Source organism: Mobula hypostoma, chromosome X1 (genome assembly GCF_963921235.1).
Source record: "Mobula hypostoma chromosome X1, sMobHyp1.1, whole genome shotgun sequence".
NCBI classification, from domain to species: Eukaryota; Metazoa; Chordata; class Chondrichthyes; order Myliobatiformes; family Myliobatidae; genus Mobula; species Mobula hypostoma.
The window spans coordinates 2545167-2563474 of record NC_086128.1 but is presented as its reverse complement, the minus strand read 5'-3'; positions in this window follow the sequence as shown (position 1 = coordinate 2563474).

Genomic DNA, 18308 nt, shown 5'->3' with positions numbered 1-18308 from the left:
CCAGCACTTTGTGTGTGTGTGTGTGTTGCACAGATTCACCACTCTTTGACTAAAGAAATTCCTCCTCATCTGCATTCTAAAATGATGCCCCTCTACTCTGGTCTTAGACTCTCCCACCACAGGAAGCATCCTCTCTACTCTGTCTAAGCTTTTCACCATTCAATAGGCTTCAATGAGGTCACCTCTTATTTTTCTGAATTTTGGCCCAGAGCCATCAAATGCTCTTCATATGACAAGATATTCAATCCTAGAATCATTTTTGTGAACCTCCTTTGAATCCTTGCCAGTTTCAGCACATCTTTTATAAGATAAGGGGCCTAAAACTGCTTCAGCAGCAGGGACCCCAACCTCAGCCTCTTGTTCAAGAAAGAGGGGGAGGGAACTGACTCTTGAACAGTGACATCACATCCCATGCCCCGAATGCTGTAAGATGTTGTGAGTGACCTCTGCCTGCATCAAATGGTCATGCCACTTGTCTGGTCTTTCTGAGGTCAGGCATTTTAGCGTACCTTCTAAATGCTGGTTGGTCCACTCCGTCTGGCTGTTGGACTGCAGGTGAAACCCAGAGGAAAAGCTTGCTGTTGCCTCAATCAGTTTACAGAAAGCCCTCCAGAAATGTGATGAGACTTGTGGACCACAATCTGAGACCATGTCTACCTGGAATCCATGGATCCTGAAGACCTGGTCCAGAACAATCTCAGACCTCTCAACCATAGACAGTAGCTTCTCCAAGGCAATTAACTTGCAGGCTTTTGAAAACTGATCAACAACTACCATGATGACAGACATCCCCTTGGAGACCCATGACAAAGTCCATAGAGACATGCGCCCAAGTCTTTCCAGAAGAGGTAGGGAGTGGAGGAGCCCTTGAGGTTGGGTACAGGGTTCCTTGTTCTAGGTGCACACCTCACATGCCTGCACGCACTGCTGAACCTTTTTGATCATTCCAGGCCACCAATACCCCCTCTTGATAAAGTCTAGGGTCCTGGCAATCCCTGGGTGTGTGATCATTTTCAATGAATGTCCCCATGGAGTACTTGGGACCTGATGGAACTTGGGATGAACAGCCAACCCAGAAGACCATTCGTAGGAACCTCCCCTTGACTTGGCCCTGTGAACAAGAGTGTTGATTTCCTAAAAAGGTGGTAGGCTGCTCCTCTCGTTTGGTTCATCAATGAGACAGGGCATCTGGTTTCTGGTTTTTCAACTCCAGTTGGCAGGTCAGGATGAATTCAAAGTGGTTGGCCTGTAATTCAGCCTCCTAAATATAAGCCAGGTTCTTGTGGTCAGTCCAAACGACAAGAGTTCTCGACCCCCTCTAGCCAGTGATGCCATTCCTCCAAGGCTAACTTAACCATGAGAAGCTCCCAATTTCCAATGTCATAGTCACTCTCTTTCAGGGACAGTTGCCTGGAGAATGCACACCAGTGCAGTTTACCATCCGAAGATAATTGTTGGGACAAGACAGCACCTACTCTGATGTCTGAGGCATCCACTTCCATGATGAAGGGACATTTTGGGTTAGGAGGAACCAAGATGGGAGCTATTGTGAACTGCTGCTTAAGCTCTGCAAAAGGGTCCTCCACTTCAAGCGTCCAGACAAGAGGGCCTGTAGATTTCTTGGTTAGCTCTGTCAGAAGGCCTGGAAGATCACAGGGACACCAGTCACCCCAAACATAAACCGTTTCAGCTGCTTTCATCTGGCAAACAATACCGCAGCATGAAAGCCAGGACCAACAGACTATGGGACAGCTTCTTTCTACAAGCCATTAGACTTATAAATTCACATGTCTGTACATTGTGATGAAGTCATAAGGCAAAGATTTTTACTGCCTCACATTGTTAGGATGGAAGTAAGATTTAAATAAATTCCATTAAATTCAATTCAAAATGCAAAACTTCACACTTCTCTGGATTAAACTCCATCTGCTATTTCTCATACAAATGTTACCAACATATCGATATAACCCTATAAACTTAGACCTCACTCTGCACGATCAACAACTCCACCAATATGTCATCTATAAACTTACTGATCATACCTCCTACATCTGCATCCAAATCATTCTTGTATAATAGAAACAGCAAGGGTCCCAACACAAATCCTTGTGGAACACCATTAGTTAAGGCATCTATTGAAAATAAAAACATCTATTATCATCCTGTATCTCCTACTGCTAAGCCAATTTTGATTTCAACTTGCCCTGGATCCCATGGGCTGTAACCTCTTGGAGTCAGATGCGAGCTATCTCTCATTAGTTGTTGCCTTTCCAAATGATCATTAATCCTGTTGTTCAGAAATATTTCCAGTTAGTGTCCTGCTAGGGATTTTTGTTTCACAGGTCAGTAATTACCTTTTTTTTTTCTGCTACCTTTCTTGAAAATGGGGACCATATTTACTGCCCTCCAGTCATCTGGTACATAGTTGTAGCCAATGAATTCTGTACTGGCTGTTGCTGTTATTTGGGTGAAATAGAATAACTGAATGATTAGAGCATGGAAGGAGGCCATTCATTTTGTCAATTTCATACTGGCACGTTAGCTATTCCCACCCCTGACCTCTTCCCATAACTCTACAAGTTCTTTCCTTTCCTTATCCATCTCCCCTTGGAACACTACAATTAAAAATATTTCCACTGTTAATTCATCCTGTCACAAACTCTTCTGTTCCTAGATCAATCTCTATTGTTCCATTTGATCCACATAAATAAAGCCCATCATACTTGGAGTAATTTTAATAAATCCTTTTGCACCAACTCTATGTATCTTTCATGACGATTGGTGCCTAGATTTAACCAGTTATGGCTCTGATCCATTGATTCATTTTGATTGTCTTTGTTGTCTCTGCTGGGACCTGAGTTCTAGAGAGAAGCTGAACAGGCTAGGACTTTATTCCCTGTAGTGCAGGAGGAAAATAGAAGAAGTATATGAGGTAAGCAAAATTATTAGGGGTATAGATAGGGTGAATGTATGCAGGCTTTTTCCCATCAGGCTGGGTAAGATTAGTACTAGAGATCATAGGTTTAAGGACAAAGATTAAGTATTTAAGGGAAATCTGAGGGGGATCTTCAGAGAGTAATGCGATTGTGGAATGAGCTGCCAGCAAACAAGGTAGAATTAGAGTTGAGTTCAATTATAACATCTGAGAAGTTTGGATAGCTACATGGATGGGAGGGATATGGAGGCTATGGTCCAGGTGCGGGTTGATGGAATGAGGCAGCATAACAGTTCAGCATGGACTAGATGGGCAGAGGGGCCCATCGCTGTGCTGTAGTTCTCTATGACTCTATGACTACCACCCTAAAGCACAATTGCCATGTGGAACTGAGTCGACCCAGAATACAAGAAGTGGTAGCAACACACATCAAAGTTGCTGGTGAACGCAGCAGGCCAGGCAGCATCTCTAGGAAGAGGTACAGTCGACGTTTCAGGCTGAGACCCTTCGTCAGGACTAACTGAAAGAAGAGCTAGTAAGAGATTTGAAAGTGGGAGGGGGAGGGGGAGATCTAAAATGATAGGAGAAGACAGGAGGGGGAGGGATGGAGCCAAGAGCTGGACAGGTGATTGGCAAAAGGGAATATGAGAGGATCATGGGACAGGAGGCCTAGGGAGAAAGAAAAGGGGGAGGGGGGAAAAACCCAGAGGATGGACAAGGGGTATAGTGAGAAGGACAGAGGGAGAAAAAGGAGAGAGAGAAAAAGAAAGTGTGTATATAAATAACGGATGGGGTACGAAGGGGAGGTGGGGCATTAGCGGAAGTTTGAGAAGTTGATGTTCATGCCATCAGGTTGGAGGCTACCCAGACGGAATATAAGGTGTTGTTCCTCCAACCTGAGTGTGGCTTCATCTTTACAGTAGAGGAGGCCGTGGATAGATATATCAGAATGGGAATGGGATGTGGAAACGTCGACTGTACCTCTTCCTAGAGATGCTGTCTGGCCTGCTGCGTTCACCAGCAACTTTGATGTGTGTTGCTTGAATTTCCAGCATCTGCAGAATTCCTCACGTTTGTGTTTTTAAATACAAGAAGTGGTTACTGTTTTCTAAAAACAAACAACAGGAATTCTGCAGATGCTGGAAATTCAAGCAACACACATAAAAGTTGCTGGTGAACGCAGCAGGCCAGGCAGCATCTCTAGGAAGAGGTGCAGTCGACGTTTCGGGCTGAGACCCTTCATCAGGACTAGTAGTCCTGACGAAGGGTCTCGGCCTGAAACGTCGACTGCACCTCTTCCTAGAGATGCTGCCTGGCCTGCTGCGTTCACCAGCAACTTTTATGTGTGTTGCACTGTTTTCTAAAACCTTGGTTAAGTACTGTGTGCAGTTCTGGTCACCACTCTATAGGATGGATGCGATTGTTCTGGAGAAGGTGCAGAGGAAATTCACCAGGATGCTCTGGATTGGAGAATAACAGTTGTAAGGAAGGACTGGAGAAGTGTAGACTGAGGGGTGACCTGATGGAGATACATAAAATTATAAAACAAATTGATAAAATAGATAGCAAAAGGTCTTTTCCATGATGAGTGGCTGGGATAAAATGGCATAGATTTAAGGTGAGAGGTAGAAGGTTTAGAAGGGACTTGAGGAAGAATTTTATTTCAAAGAGATTATGATTGGAGTCTGGAATATTCTGCCTGAGAAGGTAGTGGATGCAGATACTCTAACAACACTTAAAAGGCATCTAGATAAGTATTGAATCACCAAGCATTAGAAGGCGGGTAAATGGAATTATTGTAGATAAGTAGCATAGACATGATGGAAAGAAAGAGCTTCTTTCTGTGCCATACGACTCTCTGACTCTACACTATAAACTGTTCATCTTGAAGAGATACATACATCCCTCTTTACCCTGTGCATCATAGCTGTCCCTACTCCCTGTTGCTGTTCTGTCTGTTTTCAAATACATGAAGAGGTGGAGTGGCCAAACCAAAGGCAAATAACTGAAAGCACAAGTGGCAAATCACACAGTGAAAGCATTGAATGCAATTTCTACCATCAAACAGTAACCATAAGACCATAATACATAGGAGCATTAGGGCCCATCGAGCCTGCTCTGTCATTGCATCCCTCTTAACCTCATTCTCCTGCCTTCTCCCCATAACCTTTCACACCCTGACTAATCAAGAACCTATCAACCTCCGCTTTAAATTTACCCAGTGGCTTAGACTCCACAGCTGCCTGTGGCAATGAATTCCGCAGGTTCACTGGCTAAAGAAATTCCTCCTCATCTCTGTTCTAAATGGATATCCCTCTATTTTGAGGTTTTGCCCTCTGGTCCTCATGATTTATAGGAAACATTCTCTCCACATCCACTTTATCTAGGCCTTTCAATATTTGATAGGTTTCAATGAGATCCCCTCTCATTTTTCTAAACTCCAGTGAATACAGGCCCAGAGCCATCAAACACTCCTCCTATATTAACCCTTTCATTCCTAGAATCATTCTCATGAACCTCCTCTGGATCCTCTCCAATGCCAGCACGCCTTTTCTCAGATAACAGCCAAAACTGCTCACAGTGCAATCTGACTAATGCCTTATAAAACCTCAGCGTTACATCCCTGCTTTTATATTCTAGTCCTGTCAAAATGAATGCTAACAAAGCATTTGCCTTCCTTACCATCGACACAACCTGCAAATTACCTTTAGGGAATTCCACACAAAGACTCCCAGTCCCTTTGCAACTCCGATTTTTGAATTTTCTCCCTGCTTAGAAAATGGTCTATGTTATTATTTCTTCTACCAATATGCAAGACCATACACATCCCGACACTGCATTCCATCTGCCACTTCTTTGCCCATTCTCCCAATTTGTCCAGGTCCTTCTGCAGATTCCCTGCTTCCTCAACACTACCTGCCCCTCCACCTGTCTTCGTATCATTTGAAAACTTGACCACAAAGCCATCGATTTTGTCATCCAAATAAGTGACATATAATGTGAAAAGAAGTGATCCTAATACTGACCCCTGTGGAGCACCACTGGTCAGCCACTGAAATATTCACAGATGAGTATCCAAAAGTATATAATAGTGTCTGATCTCCAAAGCAATCAGCTTGAAACTTGATCCAAGGCAGATTTTGCAAACTTTTCTCCTGCTTCACAGGCCCATTTTGTCTCCTTTACTGAATTTTGTGTCTTATGATGGGCTGTGTAACCAAGAGCACTGGCAGTCCTCCAGAACCTTCCTGAATGGATCGTTCTTCTTGTCTGAGCCTAGCCACTGAGCGTCTGCCCTGTCACTGAAGGCAGTGTTGCCAAACCAAATGCTAATGTCCTCGCAGTCCATCCCAACAGGGGTTTTCAGGCAATCATCAGAAACAAAGGCCGTGACCAATGCATTTTTGGCTTGCCCCAGACCCTGAGCACTAAGGTAAAACAACATCTCTGTAGTGACTGTAACTGAGGTCAGCTAAAATGGCAAGGAATAGGAATGAACCTGTATAATTTATTGATTAAGAATCAGTGCTGCAATTTAGTTGTCTCTTCAGTATATCATCTGAAAAGTAGCTCATATATCTACATCACAATTGATAAAGGTTTTCATGAACTGTAGAGTTGAGGAGTAGTCTCTATTTTAATTCTTGCAAACTGCTGATAATGTCAGTGCCTACAGCATAGAAAGAGGGAGAAGTAGGGCCCGATTGCCATCTGTAATGCAGCATGTACGTTAGGTGACTTCACCGTGATGTCTCTGATGTTTCAACTGCCTGCCGACACATTGTGGGGATTCTTTGTCTGGAGGAACTATTAGTTGCAATGTCAGTACCTAAAGCATACAGATTTAAGATGAATCAGCAGAAAACCAATTGGCAATAAAGTAATTAATGCAGCCAGTTAAGATCTAGAATTCACTTCCTGAAAGCAGATACAAAAACAACTTTCAAAAAGGAAATAGGTGTGTCATTATTGTTTGGTGGTATGGGGAATGGTAAGGAGAAGAAGAAATAGTGAGTACTTCGCACAAAGAGCAGGCCCAGTCACAATGGGCTGAATTGACTGCTTTGTGTGGTATGATTCTTTGATTTAGAAACATAGAAACATAGAACATAGAAAACCAAGAACACAATACAGGCCCTTCGGCCCACAAAACTGTGCCGAACATGTCCATACCTTAGAAGTTACCTAGGGTTACCATAGCCCTCTATTTTCCTATTTGTCGATTCGTTATTGCCTTCAGGGAAAAGAAAATGGATATAAATGGTACAAAGTTATTGGGACTGCCAAAATCATAGATTGGACCATGTATTTGATTTTACACTTTGTTCCAGTGAGCTGGCAGCTGAATGTGAGATCTACCCTCGTTCAAAACGATCATCAAAATTAACTGATGTCAGTTCATGAGTTGTTCATAAACTATAGGCATGAAGTTTGAATGATTGACATTAAAACGTGTTCAATATCACTGTGCATTGTGCCTGGACTCTGCACGATGTGGAGGGGGAGGGGAACCAAGAAGAAATTTGGAACTGACTTAATCAGACAGAAAGGACTGGATTGTGTTTAGTTTATTTTGCATCATGCCCAGCTCAAAATCATTGAACTATCCAAAAAAATACTAATCTGAAGTGTTTCCATAGCTATTTTGTTACAATCTCAAATTTAAAGATAGCTTCAGGCAAGGTTTTAACCCTTTGAATGTTAGGACATTGCTGAAAATATATGAAAAAGCTGTGCTTAAAGAAACTGCAAATCACTGTCACAGTAGCATCCTTTAATCAGTGAAAGTTTGAAATTTTAGTTATATGCCCCCATCAATTTTTCTTACTAATTATAAATATGTCTTGTAAATAAATCAGATTTATTATTACTGACTTATATGACATGAAATTAGTTTTGTGAAAGCAGTACAGTACAAAGACAAAGATATTATCAATTGGAAATATAAATAAATGGTGCAAAATAAAAAAGAATAATGAAGTGGTGTTCATGGTTCATGGACCATTTACAAATCTGATGGCAGAGGGGAAGAAACTGTTTCTGAATCATTGAGTGTGGGTCTTTAGGCTCCTGTACCTCTTCGCCAATGGCAGTAACTAAAAGAGTAAAGTTTAAAGCATTGTTTATTATACTAAGCATGGGAATTATATGTTCATGCTGAGAGATCTTAGTTAATAGTTGAGTTGCTATAATTGACCTCAGTACCACAAAAGTGAAACATGACTATTGACAATCTTCTATTGCCCACTCTTCTTGCATCAACTCATTAGCTTATAACATTAATTTAGAAAGATGTCCCAACATCACAGGAACTTTACAGAATAAAATTTGACATGGATTCAGGTGTTAGGAGAGTTACAAAAGTTTGATGAAGGAGTGTCTTAAAGGAGAAGGAAGGATTAAAGGTTTAGTGAGGGGATCCCAGATGATGATGCCTGGATTACCAAAGACCTAGATATTGAGATGCCAGAAGAAACTGTGGATGCTTGGAGTTGCTAGAGACACCTTTTCAGCAGGAACACTAGAATAGTTATCATGACCAGAAATATTGTATTCAAAGCTTATCTTGGGTACCAGCCAAACAGTGGTACCCCGGGCAGGAAAAAAGACTAATTTGAAGGGAAATGCTGGAATATAAAGTCGAAAGCTAGGGATGTTCTCAGGCAAATGAGCACCTTTGCGTATTGCAACATGCTTCCTACACCTTTAGCTTAATACATTAAATCCCTTCATTATTTTGCAAAGATCTGACCTCCAGGAGAGAGAGAGAAAAATTCATCAATCTTCTATTTTGCCTTACAGAAGTGATTCTGTGCTGTTAGTTGGGTGTTCAGAAATAGGAATGCCAGTCAAAATGCCTAACTTTCCTGGATAATTTTGGTTTGTGACCGGAAAAGGATAATTTGTTACAATCGGGCCTCTCTTTCCTTCAGAGGCACTATTGAGGAACAAAAAAAATAACAAAAGTATGTACTTGTGAAGGAAAGTTAAAGAGAGTTTGAATGAATCTGTTGTTAGCAAGTTTGGGAATATGCAAAGAATTGCTAATTATGAGTAAATGAGCCTCTTTTGTAAAGCCTGCTGGCAGGCAAGGCTTCAGCTGTCAACGGCTGTGACAAGCACTGAATTGGGGGCCTGTCCCTTGTCAGGCCAAAGGATGGGCCCACTTCAGATGTAAAGCAGCTGCTGAAAAGATAGTTGTATTCAGAGCAGTTGTATTCTGAGGGGACAGAGTGCACCATTTGCATAGCCTTTCTGCCAAGAAATACTTTGCAAAGCGAGGAGCTTTGTCAAGGCTAAAAAAAAGGGAGACCTTCTGCCTTTCAATAAGTGACTAGCTACCCCCTCAGTCTAATTGAAGTTGCCTGCATTTGTTTGGGGCACTAAGATTCCCATTCCCTTGCCCTGAAAACTTAGCCTCTTCAAAAAAGATCCAGGCAGTTTGAAGCCATCAGTTCTTGCCAGCATTTTAATTAACACTGTTGAAATGCATGTAGAGTCTCCTGCATACCCCCATCCACTTCTCCGAGCACCCATCAAAAAAATGAATACTTCCAATTCAACTTTAATCCATCTCACACAGCGGGAAGCACTAAGACCTCCTTTCAGACCCTTTACTGAGCATGTCCGAGTTTTAGCAACTAAATATGTTTCCCTGTCGTGAAACTTGTCGGACAAGGTGCCAGGCTCCCTTCCCCAGTGGGAAGGTCAGAAGTGTGGTCAAACCTGGTCTCTTTTCTTTTTTATTCTCCCCATTTCAGTCCCACAGAAGTAAGGTATGAAGTAAGTCTATATCAAAGCATTATGCAGCTCGTTCCTCTTTAGTACAACTACTGAACCATAGCATTTTGTCTTTCATTACTGGGCCTGAAGTATGTACATCTGGGAAGGAACCGAGTGTCAAGTAACTGAATGTTAACTATTTGGAATCATTTTGTTTGGCTCCATTTTTGCCCCACAAACACAACACAAATTTTACACTTTTAAAACAGCTTATTCCTCCCTATCTGACTCTTGAAGAATCTGTTGAAGAATGATGTGATTTTTTAATAATTCTATATAAAAGAGGAAGCTTTAAATATTTTGAAGATTACCATTTGTAATTCAATGAGACTTTATGCAGGTTTCTTCCTAGTTAGAAGAATCAAATGCTGAGGCAACAGTAATCTCAGACTGTGACTATACATTTTACTGAAAGAAAACTATTCAAAAGCAATAAATTGAAAAGAGCTTCTCACTGCTTTCTCTAGGTCAATGAGGTATATACAGTGCCTATAAAAAGTATTCACCCCCTCCCCTGGAATATTTCATATTTTATTGTTTTACAGCATTGAATCACAATAGATTTAATTTGGCTTTTTTTGACACTAATCAACAGAAAAGACTCTTTCATGTAAAAGTGAAAACAAATTTCTACAAACTGGTCTAAATTTATTACAATTATTAAACACATAATTGATTGCATAATTATTCACTCCCTTTGGTATTTAGTAGATGCACTCTTGGCAGCAATTACAGCCTTGAGTCTGTGTGGATAGGTCTCTATTAGCTTTGCACATCTGGACACTGCAATTTTTCCCTGTTCTTCTTTACAAAACTGCTCAAGCTCTGTCAGATTGCACAGGGATTGTGAGTGAACAGCCCCTTTCAAATCCATCCACAAATTCTCAATTGGATTGAGATCTAGGCTCTGACTTGGCCATTCCAGGACATTAAGTTTGTTGTTTTTAAGCTATTCCTGTGTAGCTTTGGCTTTATGTAGTCTGCTGGACAGCAGGGTGAGAGCAGCTGATGCCGGAAGATCGATAAACTCATCAGGAAGGCTGGTTCTGTTCTGGGGGTGGAACTGGACTCCCTGGTGGTTGTGTCTGAGAGGAGGATGCTGCAGAAGTTACAGAGCATTATGGAGAATCCCTCTCGCCCCCTCCATGACATACTGGACAAAACAGAGGAGCACCTTTAGTAACAAACTGATTCCACCCAGGTGTATCACTGAACACCACAGGAGATCCTTTCTTCCTGTGGCTATAAGACTCCACAACTCCTCCTCCTTGAGTATATAAGTAAATGGTTTTATTACACATGAGTAACACTCACATCTACAGTGATGAAATGCTTTGAGAGGTTGGTCATAGTTAGAATGAACTCCTGCCTCAGCAAGGACCTGGACCCACTGCAGTTTGCCTATCACCACAATAGGTCAACGGCAGATGCAATCTCAATGGCTTTTCACTCAGCCTTAGACTACCTGGACAACACAAATACCTGTGTCAGAATGCTGTTCATCAACTATAGCTCAGTATTTAATACCATCATTCCCACAATCCTGATTGAGAAGTTGCAGAACCTGGGCCTCTGTACCTCCCTCTGCAACTGGATCCTCGACTTCCCAACCAAAAGGCTACAATTTGTGCAGATTGGTGATAATATTGTCAGTAAGACAAAAGAGCTGATTGTGGACTTCAGGAAGGGTAAGATGAAGGACCACATACCAATCCTCATAGAGGGATCAGAAGTGGAGAGAGTGGGCAGCTTCAAGTTCCTGGTTGTCAAGATCTCTGAGGACCTAACCTGGTCCCAACAGCGACTATACTTCGTTAGGAGTTTGAAGAGACTTGGTATGTCAACAAATACACTCAGCGATTCAGGAACAACTTCTTCCCTCTGCCATCTGATTCCTAAATAGACATTGAACCCTTGGACACTGCCTCACTTTTTAAGTATATATTATTTCTGTTTTTGCATGATTTTTAATCTATTCAATATATATGTATGCTGTAATTGATTTATTTATTATTATTTTTTTTCTTCTTCTAGATAATGTATTGCATTGAACTGCAGCTGCTAGGTTAACAAATTTCACATCACATGCTGGTGATAATAAACCTGATTCTGATTCTGATTCATCTGTATTTTGCAATATTACTTTTTAATGCACATTTTGTATTCATTTTCATATGTCAATGCTTACGTTTTGTATTTTAAAGTATATATTTCTGACTGAGCAAACTTACTGCAATAATTTCCTTCAGGATAAATAAAGTTGTATCTTATTTTATGCTTGGGGTCATTGTCTTACTGGAAAACATATTTTCTCCCAAGTCACAGTTCTCTTGCAGACTGCATCAAATTTTCTTCTAGGATTTCCCTGTAATTTGTTGCATTCATTTCACCCTCGACCTTCATAAGCCTTCCAGGGGCTGCTGCAATGAATCATCCCCACTGCATGATGCAGACACCACCATGCTTCACGGTAGGGATGGTGTGTTTTTGGTGATGTGTAGTGTTTGGTTTACACCAAACATAACATTTAGTCTGATGGCCAAAAAGCTCAATTTTGGTTTCATCAGACCATAGAACCTTCTTCTAGCTGACTTCAGAGTCTCCCACATGCCTTCTGGCCAAATCCAGCTGAGATTTCATGTGAGTTTTTTTTCAACAGTGGCTTTCTCTTTGCCACTCTCCCATGAAGCTGTAACTGGTGAAGCACCCGGGCAACAATTGTTGTATGCGCAGTCTCTTCCATCTCAGACACTGAAGGCTGTTAACTCCTCCAGTGTTGTCATAGGTCTCTTGGTGGCCTCCCTCACTAGTTCCCTTCTTGCAGAGTCACTCAGTTTTTGAGGACGGCCTGCTCTAGGCAGATTTATGATCGTACTGTGTCATATTCTTTCCATTTCTTGATGATTGACTTAACTGTACTCAAAGGGATATTCAGTGACTTGGAAATTTGCTTGTATCAACCTTCTCACTTGTGCTTTTCAATGACCTTTTCGCGGAGTTGCTTGGAGTGTTCGTTTGTCTTCATGGTGTAGTTTACCTGGTGTCGCCAGGATACTGACTCGCCAGCAGTTGGACCTTTTAGATACGCGTGTATTTTTACTAGTCAGTTGAAACACCTTGACTGCACACAGGTCTCCAAAAATAGATCTCCATTTAACTAATTATGTGACTTCTAAAACCAACTGGCTGCACCTGTGATAGGAACATAGAACATAGAACATAGAAATTTACAGCATATTACAGGCCCTTCGGCCCACAATGTCGTGCTGGCCATGTAACCTACTCTAGAGACTGCCTAGAATTAGTCCATAACCCTCGATTTTTCTAAGCTCCATGCACCTATTTAAGAATCTCTTAAAAGACACCATTGTATCCCCTTCCAGCACTGCCATCGGCAGTGCATTCAACGCACCCACAACTCTGTGTGGAAAAACCTACCTCTGACATCCCCTCAGTACTTATTTCTAGGGACCTTAAAACTGTGCCTTCTTGTGTTAACCATTTCAGCCCTGGGAAAAAGCCTCTGACTATCCACATGATCAATGCCTCTCATCATCTTATACACCTCTATCAGGTCACCTCTCATCCTCCGTCTCTCCAAGGAGAAAAGTGATGATTTGTCATATTAAGGGGGGGGGGGCATGTGGATACTTATGCAATCAGTTATTTTGTGTTTTATATTTGTAATTAATTTAGATCACTTTGTAGAGATCTGTTTTCACTCTGACACAAAAGAGCCTTTTTCTGTTGCTCAGTGTCAAAAAAGCCAAATTAAATCCACTGTCATTCAATGTTGTAAAACAAAACGTGAAAACTTCCAAGGGGGTGAATACTTTTTATAGGCACTGCAAGTGGGAGGAAACTAAATTTCTGTTGTAGAATCTTTGACAAGACGGTGGCAGCTAAATGCATCACACTTCCAGGAATGGCAGGTGTGCAATAGTCCTACCCCCCCATCCATATATTATTAATTTTGGACTGCACTCCTGAGGTTTTAGTTTATTTTATGTATATATTCTTTGTCATGCTGCAAAACGTTGAGCTGCTAAACTGTGTTTCATTGCTCCACAACAATGACAATAAAGATATTCTTCTTCTTATTCTGTGTTTCACTGTCTTGCCTCAAGAAGGCTTGATTAAAAGGGTTCCAGAGCTTAAACAGTTAACTTATAAGGGTAGGTTGCCTAAATTTGGCATGTATTTTTAGAAGACAGAGAAGTGATTCCATTGTGACTTTTTAAAATGTTGAAGAGTTTTATGGAGTGTAATGGAGAAACAATTTCCTTCAACAAAGTAATCCAATACAAGGAGACCTGAACATTCAACACAGCTTTTTCAGGACTGAAATCTGGAAGCCTTTGCTCAAGTAGAGCAAAGATTTCTGAATACTGCAACTGAGCGCAGCTTCAAGAGGACAAAGGCTGGGAATTTAGTAAGAAGGGAATTTTGTGAAGACAGGGAATAAGGTGCTTCATGCCATAAAAATAAATATAAATAAATAAAATTAAGTTAAAAGAAAATAGTTATTACCAAAGTATGTGAATATAGCAGCTAGGTTGTTACTACAAGAAGCATACCGCCATCACCACCACTATCAAAGCCATGTCATCTTCTCATAGCTACTATCGGGCAGCAGGTACGGAAGCCTGAAGTTCAAGACATTCAATTCCAGAACCTACCCGCACAGCCCCAATCACTACTCTGCATAGCATAGCTATAAGGGCTTTGACCACTTTGTACCACAGCCAACTTTTCTTTTTATTATTCTAATTGTGTTCTTTCTTATAATTTATGCTGAACTTACATTTTTCTTGTGAATGTTGTACCTCTAAAGCTATATGCCTGTGATACTGCTGCAAGTAAGTATTTATTTGCACCTGTACACATGGCAATAAAGTCCACTTGACTGATAGCAAATGATTAATAGTATCAAACAGAATTATTGGTTAGACTAAAAGATGAAAGATAGCTGATTAAATACTAATATTTCAAAACAGGGAAAGTTAAGTAAATATGAAAAAGTTCAATCAGCTTAACACATTAATAACAAGTATAGTCAAAAAGAGAATGAAAGACAAATATAAAGTGTATTAGAACATGAGCCTGACCTGTAAATTATGCACTTTGTGGGAAATTTGGCATGCTTTATGTGTCCTTGAGAACCATATGTTGAAGTGTCTCCAGGTGACTGAGCTCAGGCTCATTATTTCCAAGCTTGAAGATCAGCTGCAGACACCAGTGCATAAGGGACTAAGAATTTCCTGCATCACCATGTTCATGTTTTTGTGCACCAAAGGGTCCAAAATCCAAAGAAAAATGTAAATTAATAAAAATTGAGGATTTATGCTGTCACTAGTAGTAGGTGGCTGATGAATCAATTTCTAGGCAAAGAGAAGCAACATAATTTCACTCCTCTTCAGCCCTCCTTTTAAATTTTCCCATCTCAGAGTCATGTGGAATACAATTGTTAAGTTCTTTCAGGGCTGAAACTGTCATTGGATCAAGGAATGTGATCATCAGGGAAGAATGTGGGCGGTGGATTTCGAATCATCAGGTGTCAGATGGAACAGCAGAGAGGGTCAAAGAGACCTCTAGTCTACCTTCTTTCCGCATAATGACCCCCATTTTGATGGGTGTCAAAGGGATCTATTGTCTGTCTGAATTGTCCACTGTGAAACCAGTGAGGCATATCTGAACACACTTACTATTGATCCTTGAAACCCCCAGGCAAAAAAAACTAATTTGATCAAAATATTTATGAAATGTGGCACTATAGCATTTAACCTGTGAATGCTGTTCAAAAACAGGAGCACAGTGGTTTTCACTGGGACTTCAATACTGAGCTTCCAGCAGCCAACATCATTACCATGCAATTACCTGGGAAGTGGGCATGTGCTTATAGAGTTTCTCCCATGGCAGCCATAATATAGTGTCAGAAAGGCCCTCCTGGAAGGGGAGAACAGTGGGGAGTGAGGAAATGGATCTTTCCCACCCTCCCCCAGTACACCCATTATGATTTGGCCCAACAGCCTGTATATTATGCCTGTTGATGAAGAATATTGCCACAGTTTATTTTTGAGGGATTCAAAAGAATCAAATATCACAGCAAGACAGCAATAACCCAGACTTCTCCTCCACAATCTCCATCAGCACAGGTGCACCACAAGGCTGTGTGCTCAGCCCCCTGCTCTACTTGCTTTAGATTTATGAAGCTGTGGCTAAGCACAGCTCCAATGCCATAAGACTATAAGACACAGGAGCAGAATTAGGCCATCTGGCCCATCGAGTCTGTTCTGCCATTCATTCCTGGCTGATCCTTTTTTTCTATCTCCTCCTCAACCCCCAGTTCCCGGTCTTCTCCCCGTAACCTTTGATGTCATGTCCAATTAAGAACCTATCAATCTCTGCCTTAAATACACCAAATGAACTGGCCTCCACAGCTGTATGTGGCAAAAAATTCCACAAATTCACCACCCTCTGGCTAAAGAAATTTCTCCGCATCTCTGTTTTGAAAGGGCGCCCCTCTATCCTGAGGCTGTGCCTTTTGTCCTAGACTCTCTCACCATGGGAAACATCCTTTCCACATCTACTCTGTCTAGGCCTTTCAACATTTGAAAGGTTGCAATGAGATCCCCCCTCATCCTTCTGAATTCCAGTGAGTACGGATCCAGAGCCATCAAACATTCCTCGTATGATGACCCTTTCATTCATAGAATCATCCTTGTGAACGTCCTCTGGACCCTCTCCAATGCTAGCACATCTTTACTAAGATGAGGGGCCCAAAACTGTTCACCAAGATGAAGCCTCACCAGTGCCTTATAAAGCCTCAGCATCATATCCTTGCTATTGTATTCCAGACCTCTTGAAATGAATGCTAACATGGCATCTGCCTTCCTCACCACCGACTCAACCTGCAAGTTAACCTTCAGGGTGTTCTGCACAAGGTCTCCCAAGTCCCTCTGCATCTCAGATTCCTGGATTTTCTACCCATTTAGAAAATAGTCCACACATTTATTTCTACTACCAAAGTGCATGATCATGCATTTTCCAACTTTGCATTTCATTTACCACTTTCTTGCTCATTCTCCTAATCTGTCTAAGTCCTTCCGCATCCTATCTGTTTCCTCAACGCTACCAGCCCCTCCACCAATCTTTATATCATCTGCAAACTTGGCAACAAAGCCATCTATTCCATCATCTAAATCATTTATATACAACATAAAAAGAAGTGGTCCCATCACCAACCCCTACAGAACACCAGTAGTCTCTGGCAGCCAACCAGAAAAGGATCCTTTTATTCTCACGCGTTGCCTCTTACCAATCAGCCAATGTTCTAACCATATTAGTAACTTTCCTGTAATACCATGGCTCTTAACTTGGTAAGCAGTCTCAAAGGCCTTCTGAAAGTCCCAATATACAACATCCACTGCATCCCCTTTATCTATCCTACTGTAATCTCCTCAAAGAATTCCAACAGGTTCATCAGGCAGGATTTTCCCAGAAGGAAACCATGCTGACTTTGTACTATCTGGTCCTGTGTCACCAAGTACTCCATAACCTCATCCTTAGCAATTGACTCCAACATCTTCCCAACCAAATGCCATATTTAAGTTTACTGATGACACCACTGCTGTTGGCCAAATCAAAAGTAGTGATGAATCAGCATATAGGAGGGAGATTGAAAATCTGGCTGAGTGTGCCAAAGAACGACTTCTCTCTCAATGTCAGCAAAACCAAAAATCTGATTATTGACTACAGAAGGAGGAAACCAGAGGCCCATGAGTCAGTCCTCATTGGGGAATCAGAGATGGAGAGGGTCAGCAACTTTAAATTTCTCAGAGTTATCATTTCACAGGATCTGTCCTGGGCCCAGCACGTAAGGGAAATTACACGGAGAGCATAGCAACACCTCTACTTGCTTGGAAGTTTGCAAATATTTAGCATGTATTTTAAACTTTGACAAACTTCTATAGATGTGTGGTGGAGTATATTCTGACTGGTTGCATAACAGCTTGTTATAGAAACACCAATGACTTTAAACAGAAAATCCCATGAAAAGTAGTGGATACAGCCCAGTCACAGGTAAAGCTCTTCCAACCATTGAGCACGTCTATATGAAATGCTGTCGTAGGGAAGCAGCATCCATCATCAGGGAACCCCCTCCCCATCCCCATCCAGGCTATGTTTTTTTCTTGCTGTTTCCATCAGGAAGGAGGTACAGCAGCCTGAAGTTCAGAAACAGTTATTACCCTTCACCCTTCAGGCTTTTGAAAACCAGAGGGGTTAACCTCACTCACACCAACACTAAACTGATTGTACAATCTATGGACTCACTTTCAAGGACTTTTCATCTCATGTTCTCAATATTTATTAATTATTTATTTATCATTATTATTTTGATCTTTTTCCTTTTTCTATTTACAGTTTGTTGTCTTTTGCACATTGCTTGTGCCCATCACAGTTGTGTGTGGTTTTTCATTGATTCTATTGTGTTTCTTTGTATTTACTATGAATGCCTACAAAAATGAATCTCAGGGTTTTATACAGTGACATACATATATGTACTTTGATGATAATAGATTTACTTTGA